The sequence below is a fragment of the Varanus komodoensis genome, unplaced genomic scaffold (genome assembly GCF_004798865.1).
Source record: "Varanus komodoensis strain SLA01 unplaced genomic scaffold, ASM479886v1 scaffold57, whole genome shotgun sequence".
In the NCBI taxonomy this organism is placed as follows: Eukaryota; Metazoa; Chordata; class Lepidosauria; order Squamata; family Varanidae; genus Varanus; species Varanus komodoensis.
Window position 1 is genome coordinate 2,366,763 of NW_025336182.1, and position 5,123 is coordinate 2,371,885.

The window sequence follows — 5,123 nt, forward strand, 5'->3', positions numbered from 1 at the left end:
GCAACTGGAGTATTGTGCTCAGTTTTGGGCCCCTCGTTACAGGAGGATATAGCCAGGTTGGAGTCAGTGCAGCGAAGGGCCACAAGGTTGGTGGCCGGTTTGCAGGGGATGCCGTATGAGGCGAGACTAAGAGAACTGGGTCTCTTCAGCCTGGAGGAGACTCAGAGGGGATCTGTTGGCGACATACAGGTATGTGAGGGGGTGTCACATGGAGGTGGGGAGAGACCTGTTCTCCCCTGCAGAGGAAGGCAGGATGAGCTCCAACAGAGCAAAGCTCAGGGAACCCAGGTTCCGTTTGGATGCCAGGAAGCACTTCCTGACAGTCAGGACCCCGAGGGTGTGGAATGGGCTTCCCTGGGAGGTCGTTGAGGCCCCATCGGTGCGGGTGTTCAAGGATAGGCTAGAAATGCACATGGTGAGCATGTCGTGAGCGGAGCCAGCTGGAGCCGGGGGTCAGACTAGATGGCCCGGGAGGTCCCTTTCTGGCTCGCTCTGTTTCTATGCTGCTATGGTATTGCCTGGGGGGTGGAAGTATGTTCACCTCCAGAAATGGAACTAAGCACAGGCCCCATAGAACGAGCCGATGTGCCAGCCTCCCCCAACTCTGACCAGTGCCTTCCAGATGTGTTGGAAGCCACGCCGCCTGGGGGGGACGGGTGACACAACCCCACGCACCTGGAGGGCACCGAGTCGGGGTTGAGGGGCCTATCTGAGCTCTAGCTCAGTTCTCCTAGTGCCGCAGCCTGCCGTGAGTGCAAGAGGGGGGCGCAGGGAAGCCCGAGGTCTGCAAACGTAGAAGCAATTGCTTGTGGGGGGGGGGGCTCAGGGGGTCCCAAGCGCCCCAAACAATCCAGAACGATGACTGGGAGGAGGAGGAGCTGGACGCGGGCAAGGAAGGCACCCTGCGGGTAGCGCTTCGCTTCGCTGTCCAACTCCGGGCAGCCAGCCTTTTTCCTCTTCCATTTCCTTCCCCTCCCTCCCTCCCTTCCTTCTCTTGTCTTCCAAATTGTCAGCATTTCGATTCTAATCTCCTTTAAATATGTGTGTAATTTCTAATTTTAAACACGCATGCAATTTCTTGCTTTTCCTATGAGGTCAGACTGCACAAATACACCCTGAATAATATTAATAGGAAGGATGTTAATTGGCGTAAGTATTGCTTTTTGTATTGTCACGCTACTTCGACGCTGCCGCAGAAGAGTTGAAAAAAGCTGCTGTAGAAATTCTCTCTATGGGTCCACCTGCCCCAGATTTTCACCTCGGACTTCACCTCCCAAGAGAACTCAGGCTACAAGGAGGGCCTTTTGCCATCTCCTGGCCCCTGTTCCTTTTACATTCCAGGACTGTCACGCTCTAAACTGCAAGGTCCGTGGGGCAGAGCCCTGCCAGGATGGGGCCATGCTGTCGTGCCCCGTGAACTGCTTGAACTTGTCAGAGAACTTCAGAAATACGGCCAACGACTTAAAATGATGAGCGACAGCCCTCGCTAGGAGCAGAACTGGGACGCTTTAAATGGATTTCGCTGCAGCTTCCTCAAGCTGGTTTGCTCCAGATCTGCTGGCTACGACTTCCATCATCCCCAGCCTGCAGAGCCAAAGGCAGCAGGCTGGGAAAGGCAAGACACACCTCCCGCTTCCCACCAGATTTCGGTCACCCGAGCAACCAGCTTTGCATTTCTAAAGCTCTTTTTCGGGCAAACAATTTGTGTCTATTTGTAAGCAAATGAGTTCCAGGTTTGCATCAGATTAGGAAGAAAAGAAAGGCATTAACGGCACAGCTGCCCAGGTGGGCGCTGCTTCTGAGGAACGGAATGGAACCGATTGCGCTGCGTGGGCAGGCGCCCCCACAGCGGAACGCTTTCGCCGCCAGCCCAGGTTTGCCAAATTGGGCTAGCTAGATGGACCAGCATCCAGCTCATATAACCGCTGCTCCACTGCATCCCCCCCCCCCCACATACGCCTGTTATCCTCCGGGAGAGAAACGCAAGTTTTCCTCCTCTCCAGTTTTATCCTCACAACAACAACCCTGTGAGGTAGGTTAGGAGAGAACAACTGGCGCAAAGCTGCTGTGTGAGCGGCCCACGCCCGGATTTGCCCGGACCCCGATCCAGCACTCTGGCTTCTTCCGAAAATCCAACACGTAGGACAGGACCGTACAGGTTTTGGTTCCGAGCTCCTCCCGGTAAGGCCAGGAAAATTACTTCCGGAACATGGAACATAGAAGGCGGGTCAGACTAGATGGCCCAGGAGGACCCTTCTGACTGTTTCTGTGTTTCTTCCCTGAAATCCTGAGCACCAGCAAGCTCAAGATGGGGCGCTCACCACCTCCAACGGTACCCCCCCCCCCAGACTTAAAAGGTACACACATTTCGCCAGCCCAACTTGGACACCGAGAATCTGTCTGAGTTTCACTTCAAATCAGCAGAAGAATCGGGAGGTTCATCTGGGATGCTTGGGTGCCAACCCAAACTCGTCCAAGCAGAGATGCATCTGTATGAAAACGGCTCATCCGCTCCTGGGATCCACTCCAGTTCCCACTGTCCACACCGGCACTAACCCCAGGGTCCCAGCAAAAAACTACTGTGCCGGCACCACTGAACTCCATGGGAAGCAGCCCAGTTCAGCCCAAGAGCCAAAATCAAGGCAGGAGAAGCCCCCGAGCGCCGCCTGCCGGGGGGGGGGGCAGGCCAAGGGCGAAAGGGGCGGGCAAATAGTGGCACATCTTAGCCCAAAGCTGGCACTGCCGGGAACAGGTGGCGGAAGGGGCAAGGGCCAGGTTCGCCTGCAGGCCACGGGCCCCCCGCCCCTGCCTGGGTGGGCCGTCACGCCGGAGCGTCCGGGCTGCCAGGTTTCGGGGAACTTTTTGGAACCAGGTTAATACTAGAAGGGGGATTTTCAGGTAGCAGGTGAGGTGGCTGAGAAGTTCTGCTCGTTCGTGACCGAACTGCTCTTCTGACAGCCTGCCACGGGGAGGGGGGGCGGGCAGAGTTCAACCCCCTCCCCACGCATTGCCCCAGGGGAGTCTGAGCAAGCTTCCCCTATTGCCGTCCCAGAAAGAGAAGCCCGTTTCCCACGGTCGCTTATTTATAGCACTGAGCCGCCCGCTGAAAAGCAGCTAACGCAGGACGCCCGTGGGCGCCCAGGGCTCAGCGCCTTTGGCAAGGGCTGCCGATTCATGCAGGACACACGGAAAGAAAAGGCACACCCAGGAGCCATCCAGCCCGGCACTTGGTCCACGCGGTGGCAACCCAGCTACGCGCAGGACCCCCCAAGCAGCAGCAAGACCCCCACCTGCCCAGCCCCTCAGCAACAGGTGCGCGCAGGCAGGCCAGGCCGCCTCTGGTGAAGGCGGGCACAGGTGGCCGGCAGGGCTAGGAGCTCCTTCGCCATGAAGGCGCCGTGCTCACAGCCGCGGAACTTCCGAAAAAGCAATTGCTGGCTGGCCACAGAAACAGGGCGCTGGGCCTTGGGTGCATCCGGCCCCAGCCTGCCAGGGACTGAACCCGGGGCCTTCAGAGCGGGGCCACCAAGCTGTGCACACTCCCGATCCAGGAGGACCCCTCCCCAGGTGCTAAGTCAAGTCGCCCCCGCAAGGAGCCTGTCCCAGCCTGGGGGCTGAGGAGCGGACCCACCCTCCAGAGGGTCGGCACAGAAAGCTGCTTTTTTAAGGAGGGGAGAAGCCGGAGGCGCTGGGCTGCTGCGAACACGGGGGATGCCACTTAGGCGCTATCGGGAAAGGAACTGAAAGTGAAACTCCGGGATTTTCTGGCCCTCTGCAAATCGCTGGGGCGACCGCCTGGCAGCCAGATCTGGGCTGCGGCTCCCGGGCACTTTGGGCCAGTCACTCCTTCTAAGACTACCTCGCAGGATTGCTGTTGTGAGAATAAAACGGGGAGGAGAAAGATGGTTGTGCAAGCTGCTTTGGATTCCTTGCGGGGAAAAAGCTGGATTCACTTTCTCGGTGTGTACGCGGACTTCCAGATGGACTAGGCTCCACACGGGTGAAGTTCTCAACAGACGACTTCACACGTGGGGAAAAGGAAAAAGCTACCACGAGCACGCGCCCCGTTCAGGTGTCCCCCTTCTCTCCTTTCCCCGCGGCGGATGGAAACACCCCAAGCCCCCAACGCGGGGGGCAGCCATTTTCGCGACGAGGGAGGGAAGGACAACGGAGCGCCCCCTCCGCCCGCATCCCATCTTTCAGGGACACGCGTCCTCAGGCTGAAGTTGCCGCCCCCGCCCGGAGCAGCGTCGGGCAAGCGGAGCCAGCCCTGGCTGGATGCGGCCTCGACCCCCAGCCGGTCACCCGGGTGGATGCCGCGCAATTCGGAAGGAAGCAACTGCGGGGGAATCCGCGATCGAGCACACGGACCAGGGGAGCCGCGGGGTTCGCCCGGCAGGAATCCGGGCTGGCCTCCCCGCACGAGGCGGCCGGGCTTCCACCTCCCGCACCGGCGAGCTCGCCAGCTCGAGTCCGGCGACTTGGAACACAGCGGCTCGGGGACGGCGCAAGGGGCCCTCTGCCCATGCTCAGGCGGACGCTAACCGCTTCCCCCCCTCCAGGGCTGGGCTCGGGCGCTCTGCCTTGCAGCAGAGCCCCCGGGCTGCCGCGGCATTCCGCGAGACGGTGCACCTGCGCCTACGCAGAGTGTCGGCGCGCCGAGGCGAGCCAGGCCACGCACTCGCAACACCCTCCGGGCAGACGAGCGGGGCGGACCCGCCCGCAGGGCACGACCCACCGATCCGGGAGGGCAGCCCGCCCGCAGCCCCTCACCTCTCGAGCCGCTCCCCTCGACGCGTGCCTCCGTTTCCCCGGGCGCACGGGAGGCTCCCCGCCGGGACGCGCGGCGCTGCCCTCCGGCCCAGGCTGACACCGGCGCAGCCGGGAACCGCGTCCTCCGCCGTTAACCCTTCGCCCGCGGCCGGCGGCTGGAAGGCTGGCCCCCGCCCGGCCCCGCCCCGCCCCGCCCCCTGGCCAACGGGAGGAGCGCGCCCCCCCCCCCGCCGACGGCGAGAGGTTCTCTGGGCATGTGAGAAGCCGTGAGGAGGCTGGCTGCGGGGCCGCGGGGAGAGGAGGGTCCTCCGCCCGGGAAGCGGCGGGGTCAAGCGGCCCGCCTCGGCCCC

The 5,123-nt window shown here is 61.5% G+C and overlaps 1 protein-coding gene across 1 annotated transcript in view; it reads right to left on the reverse strand.

The window, feature by feature from the left end:
• Positions 1-4,896, reverse strand: part of ARHGEF2 (Rho/Rac guanine nucleotide exchange factor 2) — a 131,164-nt gene extending 126,268 nt beyond the window's left edge. The window contains exon 1 of the mRNA XM_044449341.1: positions 4,774-4,896. The gene's annotated coding sequence lies outside the window, so the exon portion shown is untranslated. The remainder of the gene's footprint in view (positions 1-4,773) is intronic.
• Positions 4,897-5,123: the final 227 nt, after the last annotated feature.